This window comes from Solanum verrucosum, unplaced genomic scaffold, assembly GCF_900185275.1.
Source record: "Solanum verrucosum unplaced genomic scaffold, falcon-dt-bn FXZP01001241.1, whole genome shotgun sequence".
NCBI lineage: Eukaryota > Viridiplantae > Streptophyta > Magnoliopsida > Solanales > Solanaceae > Solanum > Solanum verrucosum.
The window spans coordinates 9,999-26,028 of record NW_026019556.1 but is presented as its reverse complement, the minus strand read 5'-3'; the positions used below and the strand labels follow the sequence as shown (position 1 = coordinate 26,028).

At 37.0% G+C, this 16,030-nt stretch overlaps 4 pseudogenes; 2 read left to right on the top strand and 2 right to left on the bottom strand.

The window, feature by feature from the left end:
- Positions 1 to 63: 63 nt before the first annotated feature.
- On the bottom strand, positions 64 to 1,196 carry LOC125813867 (endoribonuclease Dicer homolog 2-like; annotated as a pseudogene).
- A 53-nt stretch (positions 1,197 to 1,249) lies between these two features.
- LOC125813763 (endoribonuclease Dicer homolog 2-like) lies at positions 1,250 to 2,199 on the top strand (annotated as a pseudogene).
- A 3,472-nt stretch (positions 2,200 to 5,671) lies between these two features.
- On the bottom strand, positions 5,672 to 6,544 carry LOC125813671 (endoribonuclease Dicer homolog 2-like; annotated as a pseudogene).
- Positions 6,545 to 6,790: 246 nt separating this feature from the next.
- Positions 6,791 to 7,557, top strand: LOC125813579 (endoribonuclease Dicer homolog 2-like; annotated as a pseudogene).
- The last annotated feature ends 8,473 nt before the right edge of the window (positions 7,558 to 16,030 follow it).

Below are 16,030 nucleotides of genomic sequence, written 5' to 3'. Positions count from 1 at the left end.
CCAAGCACCTTTGAGAAAGTAGTTTCAGCCTCCCATACGAACGTGGACACGAGATCCAATTTCTCAAACATCCCCAATAGTACAACATATGTGCCTTTGTAGATCTGGCAAGGCATGATGAAGGTGCTTGTGCAGGCCAGCCTTAAATGCATATTGAGCATATTTTTCATTGTTTAAAGAAGTAGACCTCAAATCAGTAATTAGTCATGGTGTCAGTACGAATATTTAAAATCGAGATGTGTTGTAAAAACATAATCTAGCACTGCATCTCCAAGAAATTCTGAACGTTGATATCATCGTGGAATCTCATGTAGCATGTATGATCCTTGAGTTAGAGCTTCAACAAGCAGTGAAGGATCATGGATCTTGTAATGTAGCAGGGATTCAAAGTAACAGACATTAACTATCTTCTCAGCATTCACAGGGAAGTGTCTTGGCATAGGTGCATCGACAAAATCAATGTCCAACCAAATCCATTTCATAAATGATTAAGCCGCTACTTCCCCACACGAGTTGAGGTAGGCACTTATTAGTGCCTCAACCACATCAACTACTTCTTACTATTTCTAATCGTTTGCCTTGGCCTACAACCACATCAAAGTTGTGAACTTGAGAATTAGGAATTATTCATGCTTTAAAATCGAATGGTTCATTACGGATAAATTTTAATATTTTACGAGCACATCCAAACTTGCACAGTGTAACATTGGAAATGATTTTATTTTTCTTAATTCTGAGAAAACCCTCGTGATGACTTTCATAAGTCTTAAACAGTTGTCTACTAGCATCACATTTGAGAAAATAGTCTCCAAGTTTCCCAAGTTATTCCAAATGAAACTTTTGGAGGCATTTCTTTGTTGTCATTACTTCCAAAACCTTAGCAGTTGGGATATAAAGTTTTAGTTTGCAGTGATCCAAAAGCTTTCTTTCCAAGTTTATTAAGCATGATTGCTTCCCCTATCAAGTTTAAAGGTTGTAGCACGACAGATAGTTATTGGCGAAAGATTCTTGACCTCGAGAATCTTATGAATTCTAAGCTATACACATATGGCAGTGAATCTGTTATACTCCACCCAAACAGATTCACTGCCATACGTGTATACCTTGGAATTTATAAGATTCTCAAAGTTAAGATTATTTCGCCAATAACTATCTGCTGTGCTAGAACCTTTAGACTTTATAGGGGAAGAAATCATGCCGAATAAAATTGAAAAGAATTTTTTTTTATCACTGCAAACTAAAACTTTTTATCCCAACTTCTAAGGTTTTGGAAGTGATGACAACAAAGAAATGCCTCCAGAAGTTTCATTTGGAATCACTTGGGTAACTTGGAGACTCTTTTCTCAAAGATGCTATCAGTATATAGTTGTTTAAGACTTATAAAGATCATCATGAAGTTCTTTTCAGCATTAAGAAAAATAAAATCATTTTCAATGCTACATTGTTCAATCTTGGATGTGCTCGTAAAATTCTGAGATTTATCCGTAATGAACTATTCGATCATAAAATGGGGCTCATTCCTAATTATAATTCTCAAGTTTAAAGCTTTGGCAAAGAGTTTGCTTTCGGTGAAAATGTATAGTAGGGTAAAGTAGGAGATTAGAAGCAAGAGTGTAGCTGATGTGGTTGAGGCACTAATAGGTGACTACCTCATCTCAGGCAGGGAAGTAGCAACTTTATCATTTATGAAATGGATTGCGATGGACATTTATTTTATTGATGCACCAATCCTAAGGCACTTCCTCGTGAATGCTGAGAAGCTAGTCAATGTACGGTACTTGGAAATCACTGCTACATTACAAGTTTCATGACCCTTCGTTGCTTGTTAAAGTGCTCACTCACAGATCTTACATGCTACCTGAGATACAAAGATGTTATTAGCACTTGGAATTTCTTGGAGATGTAGTGCTAGGTTATGTTATTACAACACATCTCTATTTCAAATATTCGAGACTGAATCCAAGACTAATTACTTACTTGAGGTCTACTTTTGTAAATAATGAATGTTATGCTCAATCTGCAGTTAAGGCTAGCATGCATAAGTACATTCTTCATGCCTTGCCAAATATGCAAAGGCATATATGTTGTACTATTGAGGATTTTGAGAAATTGGATCTTGTGTCCACGTTTGAATGGGAGAGTGAAACTACTTTCCCAAATGTGCTTGGAGATATTATTGAGTCCTTTGCTAGAGTGTGATCTTTGTTGATACTGGCTTCTATAAAGATGCTACATTTCTAAGCATAAGACCTCTTCTGGAATAGTCGATCAAACAATAAAACTCTATCCAACAAGACAGTTAAGTGAACTATGTGACCCAAAAAAAATTCATGGGACAAGAATTCGACATTTGTGATACATCAAAATTACGTGGGACTCTACAAGATGAGTCCAATTTCATTTAAGGTTCTTGGAGACTACTTACCCTAAACTCAAGCTCACACTTAATTAAAGTGTAATGTATTTCCTTGAATAGGCATCTCTAAAATTTCATATATTCATGGAATATTCATAAAGTAATCAAGATGTGGGTTCACTCTTCTTCACAACCAAATGTTTTAACAAGATCCATAAAATCCTTTCACGGAGATCAAATTAATCTTAAGGAGGTCCACATCATCCTTAGTTTGAGTGACACTAACATCCCTTGAATCACAGAGAAATCTTTCGAGAAAGGAATCAAGTGATAAACATATTTGTACTCACAATCTTTATGAATAAAGTCATTCTTTTTTTATTTATTATGTGATTGCAATATATTTTCTGTATTTGAGAAAAAATATTGCAAATAAATTGGCACGCCCAGTGTGACCCAATTTACCCTTTATCTCTTCTCTCACAAATCAAATGCGAATCTGAAGCCACAAATCGCAAAGATTGAAACTCCATTTTTGTGGGTACTTCAAGTCTCGTCTTTGAGTTTATCAAGTTTACACTCCCACAAGCCTTGAAGTAAGGGGCATTTATAGACACCAAAAATTTGTGGAACTCTATGAGATGAGACACTTCCTGAAGAAAAGTATGACAATTTGGAAAGCCACCATTAGTGGGAACATCCTCCCTAACGAGCTCAACACGCTTTCTAGCTTAGGACAAGTTTAAATTGGGTTTCAATATCATTGTTATCAATGTACGCAAATCGTACTCATTGAAATTACCAAAATTCTAGTATTAAATGTCTCAACAATTAATAGGTCGCCCAAATACTTTAATATAGAAAAAAGATTATTAGTTTTCTTTTATGTCCTATATTTTTACATAGGCTATAGATCACTGTGGTCCAAGCCTAGTGACACTTTGCATTAGGTATCTGGACAATAATAACTCTTGCACACTCAATGCAACACACAATGTTAACAAGTTTTCTTTTATGCCTTATATTTTTACATAAGTTATGGATCACTGTGGTCCAAGCCAAGTGACACTTTGCATTAGGTATCTGGACAATACTAACTCATGTGCACCCACTGCATCACCCAATGCTAAGTAATTAAATACCAAATTAAGCAAATTTTAAGCGAATATAAAAGTTAGCAATATATTGATCATACTAGTATAAAAGGTTTATATTATTTGGCATTATGTGGAAGGTATGATAAAGGCATTTGTCAAAATAATATTGATATAAACAACAACTATGTGTCAATTCTAAGCAAGTTGGGGTCAATTCTCTAGGTTTTTTTTGGATCAAGGCAAGGAGGAATGGATGTATAGGTGACATATATAAGTTATACTTCCAATCCCTACACTACTTTAATCTAATAATTAAATCATGAAGACATAAAGAACTTCACAGATGGGAGGTGCACCTTAATTCAACTAATACCTACCTAGAATAGTAGGGTTCATGGAACATAATAAATAGGTAATTCAATATATTCTTCACTAGAGGAAAATTCCTTTTGCATCAGAAATATAATTTTTTAGCATTCAATCAAAACATTACCTGATCGTCAAGGAAGTAAGTTGAGAACCATGAGGTATCAAGTACAATTTTCAGTGGTGGCAAAAATCTATGGACTTCTTCTATTTATGCCTTGAAGGATAGACTTACCTAATACCACAATCAAGAAAGCAATATATATGGTTTAGAAATAGAAAGGAAGAGGGAGAAATATCAATTGATGTAATTCTAGACGCAAGAACAATAAAGTCAACCACAATCAAGCAAACAAAATATACTATTAAGAAACAGAAAGAAAGACAGAGATTTAGAAGTAAAAAAAGATGGTCTAGCAACTAAAAGACATTTAATTACTAAAATAAAACATAAGGGTGAAATGAAATTGAACTCATACAAGTGAAGACTAACCTAAGTAATCAAGAGGGTTCAATTGAACAGATATGAGGGTTTCTTCAAACTCACAAAGAAGCCTAAATATAAAATGTTCATTCAAAAACCAACTCCTAAAATAAATCATAGTTTCTACTATTTATAATAATAGATAAACTGACCTAGTTACAATAATACCCTTTGAGCTAAAACCAAGGAAAGTCTAGCCTATTAATTATTTAAAATTGTCATCATATATATATGAACACTGCCTATTATACTGTTTGAGGTCATTCTCATTATTTTAAGTCAAACTTCAACAAATCTTGTGTGTGCATCTCCAAGCTTTTGGGAGATAAATATTACATAGAAGGTATGAGATGAACCCAAAGGCACTTGATCTATCTTTATTCTCGTTTGATTAATTAATTTCTACAAAAGATCTTTCAGACTACGGAGTGAATGATTTGATCAATGAATATTCATTTTTTTCAATGTCGAACAAATTCTCACTAATTAATCAACTTCGATCGAACTAATCAAACCCCAAAACAAATTATAAATTTTAGTTAGGGTTCTAGGAGACAAAATTTGTTTGACGAAACAAGAATAATTTATTAATTAACAGTTTGGGTACAATTATGTCCCTCTCTTGATTCTTTTGTAGGATAATTTGCACCTTAAATGAATTTTATTTGATATCCATGTAAAGAGGTTTTTGTGGATCTTTTTTTGAAGTATTTGGTTATCAAGAAGAGTCCACCCACATCTTGATACCTTTGTAAATATTTTATGGATTTATGAAATATTGAAGATCCCTCTCTAAGGGATATATTACCCTTTATATAGTGTAAGCTAGGAGTAGTTTTCAAGAATCCTAACTAAAATTTGACTCATTTGGTAGAGTGCCACACTATTTTGATATCTACGAATGTCGAGTTCTTATCTCATGAAGAAACTGATTTCTTTTTTTAAAAACCTTTATGGTCACATAGTTCACTGAACTCTCTTGTTGGCTGGAGTTTTATTGTTTGAGGTGTAATCAACGGTTCCAGAAGAGGTCTTATGTTTATAAATGTATTAGTATCTTTGTTGGAGCTAGAATCGACAAAGATCACACAAACAACGGACCCAACAACATCTCCAAGAACATTTCGAAAGTAGTTTCAACCTCCCATACGAACATGGACACAAGATCCAATTTCTCAAAAATCCTCAACAGTGCAACATATCTGCTTTTGTATATTTGGCGATGCATGAAGAAGGTGCTTGTTCAGGCCAGCCTTACCTGCAAATTGGGCATATCATTCATTATTTAAAGAAGCAGACCTCAAATCATTAATTAGTCACGGAGTCAGTTCGAATATTTGAAATAGAGATGTGTTGTAACAACAGAATCTAGAACTGCATCTCCAAAAACTCGAAACATTAACATCATCGTGGAATCTCAGGTAGCATGTATGATCCTTGAGTTAGAGCTTCAACATGCACTGAAGGATAATTGAACGTGTAATGTAGCAGGGATTCAAAGTACCAGACATTAACTAGTTTCTCAGCATTCACAGGGAAGTGTCTTGGCATAGGTGCATCGACAAAATCATTGTGCAACCAAAGCCATTTCATAAATGGTAAAGCCGTTACTTCCCCACACAAGTTGAGATAGGCACCTATTAGTGCCTCAACCACATCAACTACTTCTTACTATTTCTAATCGTTTGCCTTAGCCTACTATACATTTTTATTGAAGGCAACATGAACTCTTAATCAAAGTTGTGAACTTGAGAATTATCATCAGGAATGATTCACGCTTTAAGATTGAATGGTTCATTATGGATGAATTTTGATATTTTACAAGCACATCCAAACTTGCACAGTGTAATATTGGAAATGATTTTATTTTTCTTAATTTTGAGAAAACCCTTGTGATGACTTTCATAAGTCTTAAACAGTTGTATACTAACATCACATTCAAGAAAGGAGTCTCCAAGTTTCCCAAGTGATTCCAAATGTAACTTTTATAGGCATTTCTTTATTGTCATTACTTCCAAAACTTTAGCAGTTGGGATACCAAGTTTTAGCTTGTAGTGATCCAAAAGTTTTCTTTTTAAGTTTATTCGGCATGACTGCTTCCCCTATAAGGTCTAAAGGTTGTAGCACGACAGATAGGTATTGCGAAGGATTTTAGATCTCGAGTATCTTATGAATTCTAAGGTATACACGTATGGCAGTGAATTTGTTATACTTCACCCGAACAGATTCACTGTCATACATGTTTAACGTAGATTCATAAGATTCTCTAGGTCAAGAATCTTTTGCCAATAACTATCTGCCGTGCTAGAACATTTAGACTTTATAGGGGAAACCATCAGAATAAAGTTGAAAATAATTTTTTTTATCACTGCAAACTAAACCTTTTTATCCCAACTGCTAAGGTTTTGGAAGTGATGACAACAAAGAAATACCTCCAGAAGTTTCATTTGAAATCACTTAGGTAACTTTGAGACTCTTTTCTCAAATATGCTATCAGTATACAGTTGCTTAAGACTTATGAAAATCATCATAAGGGTCTTTTCAGCATTAAGAATTATAAAATAATTTTCGGTGTTGCATAATTTAAGCTTGGATGTGCTCGTAAATTTCTGAGATTTATTTGTAATGAACCATTCAATCTTAAAATGGGGCTCATTCCTAGGGATAATTCTCAAGTTTAAAACTTTGGCAAAGAGTTTGCCTTCGGTAAAAATGTATATATAGTAGGGTAAAGTAGGAGATTAGAAGCAAGAGAGTAGTTGATGTGGTTGAGGCACTAATAGGTGTCTACCTCAACTCAGGTGGGGAAGTAGCAACTTTATCATTTATGAAATGGATCGGGATGGACATTGATTTTATTGATGCACCTATGCTAAGTCACTTCCTCATGAATGTTAAGAAGCTAGTCATTGTACGGTACTTGGAAATCACTGCTACATTACAAGTTTTATGAACCTTCATTGCTTGTTAAAGCGCTAACTCACGGATCTTACATGCTACCTGAGATACCAAGATGCTATTAACACTTGGAATTTCTTGGAGATATAGTGCTAGGTTATGTTATTACAATACATCTCTATTTCAAATATTCTAGACTGAATCCGAGACTAATTACTTATTTGAGGTCTACTTTTGTAAATAACGAATGTTATGCTCAAATTGTAGACAAGGCTAACCTGCATAAGCACATTAATATTGTTCTTGCCTCGCCAGATCTGCAAAGGCAGATATGTTGTACTGTTGAGGAGTTTTAGAAATTGGATCTTGGGTCCACGTTTGGATGGGAGAGTGGAACTACTTTCCCAAATGTGCTTGGAGATGATTTTGAGTCCCTTGCTAGAGAGCGATCTTTGTTGATACTAGCTTCGACAAAGATACTACATTTCTAAGCATAAGACCTCTTCTGGAATAGTTGATTAGACCTCAACCAATAAAACTCTATCCAGCAAGACTATTAAGTGAACTATGTGACCCAAAAAAATTCATGGGACAAGAACTTGATATTTGAGACTTCAAAATTTTGTCGGACTCTACAAGATGAGTCCAATTTCATTTAGGATTTTTGGAGACTACTTACCCTAAACTCTAGCTCACACTTATATAACACTTATATAAAGTGTAATATATTTCTTTGAATAGGCATCTCTAAAATTTCATATATTCATGAAATATTCATGAAGTGATCAAGATAGAGGCGCACTCTTCTTGATAACCAAATACTTTAACAAGATCTGTAAAATCATTTCACGAAGATCAAATAAATCCTAAGAAGGTCCACTTCATCCTAGTTTGAGTGACACTAATAGCCTTTGAATCATGGATATGAGAGGGGAATCAAGGGATAAATATATTTGTACTCATAAACTTTATGAATAAATTTATTTATTCTGTGATTGTAATATTTTTTTTATATTTGAAAAAAAATAGTGCAAATAAATTTGCACGCCTAGTGTGACCTAATTTACTCTTCATCTCCTCTCTCACAAATAAAATGCAAATATGAAGCCACAAACCGCAAAAATTGAAACTCCATTTTTATGGGTACTTCAAGTATCATCTTTGAGTTTATCAGGTTTACACTTTGACAAGCCTTGAAGTAGTGGGAATTTATAGATACCAAAATTTTGTGGAACTCTATGAGATAGGTCACTTCCTCAAGAAAAGGGTGACAGTTTGTAAAGTCACGATTAGTGGGAACATCCTCTCGAACGAGCTTAACACACTTGTAGCTTAGGACAGGTTTAAATTGTTTTTCAATATCATTACTGTCAATGTACACAAAGCATTCTCATTCAAATTACCAAAATTCTAGTATTAAATGTCTCAATATTTAATAGGTTGCCTAAATACTTTAATATAGAAAAAAAGATTATTCTTATTAATAGAAGAACAAGTTTTCTTTTTTGTCCTATATTTTACATAGGCTATGTGTCACGAACTTAGAGTCTCACTAATATTCCATGCAACACCTGGCAACTTACTCAAGAATCTTTCACAGTCTTGTAAGCTCAAGTAAGCCTTTTCAAACTAAGATCGCTAAGAGAATGCAATAAAGACTGGAAAAGCTTTAGAAGAAGGCTTTGTATTACTTTGTGAAATGATTTACACTTGGTTGGATCAGTTTGCAAATGAGAGGCCCTCTATTTATACTACCTCCTAAGGACCTAAGGGTAAATACTATTTACTTTACAAGTTCTTACAATATTTACACTTTAGTTCGATTCTAGAATTCTCTACAAGTTCTGGGGAATTCTAAAGACTTCTTGAAAATATCTAGGGAGTTCTAAAGTGTTCTACTAACCTCTCCACAACTCTAGATTATTCTCCCTTATCTCGATGCCAAATTTGAACAGTGAAGTGGCAGGACATGACACTCTCCCCCACTTGTTGATGCAATGAGTGTGGCGCATTGCTGCAAGAACTCCCGAATTCGGTCCTTAAACTGCTAGAAATCTTCATGTCTCTCCAATGTGGCCTCCTCTGAAGATTGTACCTTCCAATGTACAAGGAATATGCACTTACTTGCTGTCCTCGCTTCCTTCTTGCTTGATAGTCTATGATAGACTCGATTTTTCGATCATGCGAGGCAGTGATAATTATGGTTGCCCATTTTGACTAGTTCTGGCTGGGATCATCTTTGTCCTCATGGTATTGCTTGAAGACGCTCACATGAAAGACTAGATGTATCTTGAAGTATGGAGGTAACTCCACTTTGTTGGAGATCTTGCCTACCTTAGCAATGATCTTGAACGGGACCTCATATTTTCGCAATAAGTTCTAATGTACGACCCTTAGTGCTTTAAACTATCTTGGGTTGAACTTCACCAAGACCATGTCTCTAACTTGGTAATATGTGGGACGTCGATTACGGTCAGGAAATTTCTTCATCCTTTTGGTTGCCTTGTCTAAGTCGGACTTGGCAGTGTTGAGTTGTTTCTCCCATCTTTTGGAAAGATGGTAGGGTCCCAAACTCCTCCTTAGCGATGCAACCGGCTGTGGCGGGCATGAAAGTAGCATATTTTGAAAATATGTCCACCACGACCTTTATCGTTCCATACCCATCGGACTTAGGTAAGAAAGTGATGAAGTACATGGCCACTCTCTCCCATGGGCGTTCTGTTACAAGTAGTGGCTCAAGTAGCCCTCTCGGTTGCCTCTACTCCACCTTGTCCTGCTGACACACCAGACATGTCTATATGTAGCATTTTATGTCATCTCACATGCGTGACCAATAATAGATTGCCTCAATCAACGCCCTAGTTCGTCACTTCCTTGGATGCCCAGCCACAGTGCATCGTGGCTCTCTTTGATGATTTGCCGCCTAATAGACCCAAACTTGGGCCCATAGACCCTTTGACCGGTAGTAAGTAGGAGATGGTCTTCCACCCAAAAAACGTCTTGTCTTGTCTTGGGCGACCAACTCCATGAGCTTCTTTGCATTTGGATCGTGTTGCATGCCATCCTTAATATCATCCTAGATGTCACAATGAGTTGTAGTGATGGAAGCGAGCTCAACCTTCCTACTTAGTGCGTTGGCCACTACATTGCCCCTTCCCGGCTTATACTCTAAGATGTAGTCAAACTCGGCTAGAAAGTATAGCCACTTTGATTACTTCAGGGTGATCTTCTTTTGTGATCGAAATTAGCTAGTGGCCTCATTGTTGATCTTAACCACGAACTTGGAGCCTAGTAAGTAGTGTCTCCACATGCGTAGGCAATGTAAGATGACTGTTATCTCTTTCTCCTACACTGTGTAGCATCGTTCGGTCTTATTCAATTTATGGCTCTTAAATGTTATTGGGTGTCTATCTTGCATCAATACTCCCCCAATAGCAAAATTTGAAGCATCTGTATGTACCTCGAAGTTCTTTCAGAAGTCGGGCAGCGTCAAGACCGACTCTTTAGTCACATCGGCCTTAAGGTTTTCGAGAACCATTTGGCACTCCTCGCTCCAAACCCACGTCTTATTCTTCTACAATAACTCGGTCAGCGGAGCGGCCTTAGCAGAGTATCCACTTATGAATCTGCGATAATAGTTCGCAAGTCCAAGGAAAGATCTCAACTTGATCACTTATGTGGGTTTCTCCCACTTTTTAATAACACGTATCTTCGCTTCGTCCATCCGCAGTTCGCCTTGGCTAATTATTTTCCCTAAGAAGTGTACTTCGTGCTGGGAGAACTCGCATTTCTCCTACTTGATATAGAGTTGGTTATCCCGTAAGACTTGGAAAACCTTCTTTAAGTTCTCCACGGGCTCCTCCAAGGTGTTGCTATAGATGACTATATCATCTAAGTATACTACCACAAACTGATCCAAGTAGAGAATAAATATTTTGTTCATCAACATGCAAAAGGTGGTGGGTGCATTGGTTAAGCCGAAGGGCATCAACAACCACTCGTATGCTCTAAATCTCGTCACGCACACCATTTTTTGCTCATCCACTTCCGCAATGCGAAGCTGGTAGTAACCTTTACGAAGATCCACCTTGGTGAAATACTTGGCATGTCCAATTCTATCAAATCGGCAATAAGCGGGATATGGTATTTATTTTTTATGGTTACCTTATTAAGAGCCCGGTAGTCGATGCATAGTCTCTATGACCCATCTTTCTTCTTTTGAAACAAGACTGGCATGCCATAAGGTGTTTTGGATGGGCGAATGTGACCGGCCTCAAGGAGCTCCTTCAGCTGCTTCCTTAGCTCTTCTAACTCGGGTGGAGCCATGCGATAGGGTGCATGTGCGGGTGGATTGGTTATAACCTCTAACTCGATCTTGTGATCTACCTTGCGCCTAGGAGGTAAATTCTTTGGCATCTCGTTCGGCATCACATCTTTATTCTCTTTAAGAACCTTCTCAATAGTCGGTGGCAATGCCTCCTTGGCACCATTGTCTTCTCCCAAACTTGAAATGGTGGCTATGAACGTCGACTCTCCTTTTTTAAGGTCATTCACGATCCGTATAACCGACAATTGGGCATGTTCTTCCTTCTTTCGCACATTAACTAGAGGTATCATGCATGAACCTTCTCGCTCCATGACCATGAGTCGTTGGAGGTAGGGATCGATCATCATATGACACTTTTGGATGAATTTTTTCCCAAGATTGATATCAAATATATCTAAAGAAGCTACGGTAAATTTAGTCTTACCTTGCCACTTACCCAACGTGATGCTTACTCATTGAGCAACTCCACACACGGGAGTTGGGTGTGCATTTACCATCTTGAGGTGGGTGTTATTTGGATTGTAACTTAGCCCCAACCTTGTTGTCGCGTCTTGGTCGTAATGTTGGCTTCTGAACTGGAGTCTACCATGGCACAAGTTGGTTGTCCATTAATAGAGATGTCTACATATTGCGTGTTATAGTCTTCCAGCTTCTCCGTCTGTTTGGCAATATCCCCACATAGCCCGACCATGGCTAGCTACGTCGTGCCCGCATCCTGCCACTTCTCTTGTGTGTCCTTCTCCTTACACCCGTAGGATAGCACCAAGGTTCTTCATTTCCGGGCACCTGGTATAACCATGCGGTCCACCACATATGTAGCAACCATCTCCTTTTGTAGTCTGCGTCTTCCTCTCCGTGTAACTCTGGCACCCGAACCGCTTGTCGTTTGACTTGTAGGAGTAATGTTGTTTAGACAGTGCTTGTTGCTCCTTACCTAGGACACGATCTCCCCTACATTTAGCATGACTAGTTCTCGCGTCCTTCACCTTCGCCTTATCATGCATGTCATGCTTGAAATCAGTCAAGGCTTCGACTTATGTGATGGCCTCATCTATGGTCCTAACCTCCCATCATTCCAACTTCATCTTAGCCCAATTTTCAATCCATCCATGAACTGGAACAACATGTGTTCGTTCGTCAAGTTAGGAATTTGAATCGTAAGAGTAATGAACTCCTTCACGTATGGTCGAATGCTACTTGTTTTCTTTAATTCCGTGAACTTGCGTTTAGCCTCATAGATGACGTTGTTAGGGAAAAATGCCTTCTATAACTCTTCTCGAAATTATGCCCAAGTATTGATGGTGCACAGCCCGTTCCCTATCTCAGTTTTCTTGTGCCTCCACCATAGCATGGCCATCTCTGAAAGGTACAACACGACAGTGTTGATCTTATTTTCGTCTCTCTTTACCTGACTACAGTTGAAGTAATTCTCCAAGTGCCATAAGAAGTTCTCCACCTCTTGGGCATCACGAACGCCTTTGAACATATGTGGCTTGGGAGCCTCGACCCTGGCTTCCCTATCTCGGTCGGATAATGTAGATCCTTCGGCTTCAACACCTTCCTTGAGTGCTTTCTTCTCGGATCCCATGGCTTCAATCATACTTAGCACATCAATGAGCTGAGACTCTAAGAAAGTGATGGCCTCCTTCATCTCGAACTCTGCACGTTGGCGGCCCTCCAACTCCTTGCAGGTGTTGTTGTTTTCCTCAAGGGTGAAGTCCTCTAGAGTCTTGAACTTTCCATCAACCTCATTCAAACGCCGGCCTAATATCTCCATGGTCTGCCTCGCCATTTCAACCCTTGTGACCTATTCCTCTCCGGCGGTGACGTCAATGGCCTTCTCACCATGCTCATCATCACTTGCTTCAATGGTCGAAAGTGGGTGACATATTAGTGCCTCGCTTGGTGTATGGTCGAGCAACATTTTCTTACTACTCTTGTGGTGCTTCTTTCCTTTGCAGATCTTCCTTCCACCATCCAGCCTGATGTTGGTGGTGCTAGTAACGTTTACATCTCCTTCGTTGGTCATTCCCTTAGTACAAACCTTTGCTCTGATACCACGTTGTCGGAGACTTAGAGTCTCACTAATGTTTCGTGCAGCACCTGACAACTTACTCACGAATCTTTCACGGTCTTGTAAGCTCAAGTAGGACTTTTCAAACTAAGACCGCCAAGAGAATGCAAGAAAGACTTAGAAAGACTTGAAAAACTTCGAAAGAAGGCTTTGTATTACTTTGTCGAATGCTTTACACTTGGTTGGACCATTTTACCAATGAGAGACCCTCTATTTATATTATCTCCTAAGGGCCTAAATTGTAAATATTATTTACTTTACAATTCCCTACAACATTTACACTTTAGTCCTATTATAGAATTCTCTACAAGTTCTAGGGAATTCTAAAGCCTTCTTGAAAATATCTAGGGCGTTCTAGAGTGTTCTACTAACCTCTCCACAACTTTAGATTTTCTCCCTTATCCTGATGCCGAATCTGAACAGTGAAGTGGCAAGACATGACATTATGGATCACTGCGGTCCAAGCAAATCACACTTTGCATTAGGTATCTAGAAAATAATATCTCCTGCAACACACAATGCTAATAAGTTTCCTCTTATGTCGTATATTTTTACATAAGCTATGGATCACTAAGGTCCAAGCCAAGTGACACTTTCCATTAGGTATCTGGACAATAATAACTCCTGAACACCCACTATAACACCCAATGCTAAGTAATCCAATATTAAAGTAAGCAAAATTTAAGTGAATATCGAAGTTAGCATTATATTGATCATACTAGTATAAAAGGTTTACATCATAAAGCATTATGTGAAAGTTATGATAAAGACATTTGTGAAACAAAAATTGATATAAACAACAATTACGTGTCAATTCTAAGCTAGTTGGGGTCAATTCTCTTGATTTTTGGATCAGGGCAAGAAGGAATGGATATATAGGTGACATGTATAAGTTATACTTCCAATCCCCGCTCTACGGTAACCTAATAATTGGATTATGAAGACGTAAAGAACTTCAGAGATTGGAGGTGCACCAAAATTTACTTAATACCTACCTAGAATAGTAGGGTTCATGGAACATAATAAAAAGGCAATTCAATATATTGTTCACTAGAGGAAAATTCATTTTGCATCGGAAATATAATTTTCTTAGCATACAATCAAAACATTACCTGGTCGACAAGGAAGTAAGTTGAGAACCATGAGGTATCAAATACAATTTTCAGTGGTGGAATAAATCTAGGTGATTTCTTCTGTTTATGCCTTGAAGGATAGACTTACCTAGTACCACGATCAAGCAAGCAAGATATATGGTTTAGAAATAGAAAGGAAGAGGGAGAGATACTTGATGTAATTCTAGATGCAAGAACAATAAAGTGAACCACAATCAAGCAAACAAAATATACTATTAAGAAACACAAAGAAAGACAGAGAGGTTTAGAAGAAAACAAGGACAATCTATCAACTAAAAGGCATTTAATTACTAGAGTAAAATATAAAGGTGAAAATAAATTGAACTCATAAAAGTGAAAACTTACCCAAATAATCAAGAAGGTTCAACTGGACAGATGTGAGGGTTTCCCCAAATTCACAAAGTAACCTAAACATCAAATGTTCATTCAAAAACCAACCCCTCAAACAAACCCTAGTTTCTGCTATTTATAATAGTAGATAAACTAACCTAAGCTAGTTAAAATAATACCCTTGAGCTAAAACGAAGGAAAGTCTAGCCTATTAATTATTTAATATGTAGTCACCTCTTCCTTAAATTTTCATTTTAGTATATTTTATATCTTCCATGCTTCTTTCATTAATCTTCTAAGGTATCCAAATTACTTCGAATCGTCTTGATGGTCTTCATATCCATGATGACTAATCCATATCACATCATGATATGTATAGAACACCACTACATGAATATAATCTTAAATATTTTAAGTTTTAATCTCAAATCACTAAATATATATTAGTAATGTGTAATGAATACATGTGTGATTTGGAATAAAGTAATTAACATCTTCTAGGTAAGAAACTGAAGAGTTTCCTTTGATTCTCCCCATAAATGACTTTTCCCTTTTAACCAATTTTTTAAACTCAAAAGAAAATTTCAAAATTCTAGGATAATTTTTTCCAACAAAACTCAAAACAAAAATTTCAAAATTCTAGAATAATTTTTTCCAACAAAAAATTCTTTCACATGGATAAACAACAAAGAGTTAGAACAATGATGAATAAAAGAAGGGAAACGATAGGAGTTACATTACCTTGGTTGAGTGAGACATCTTGTATGAGAAGAAGAGAGATGAGAACGTTGGAATGGAATTTGGTACAACCCATAAGAGAAGAAGGAGTAGAGTAACATTCAGTCGTGAGCAAGGAGGCAACATAGTAAGAAGAAATGAAAGTGATCTCAAGAGGAAGTTGAAGTTACCTTTTATAGATAGGGTTAATGAAAGTGGGCTTTACCCTAATCAGATTAGAAATAGGT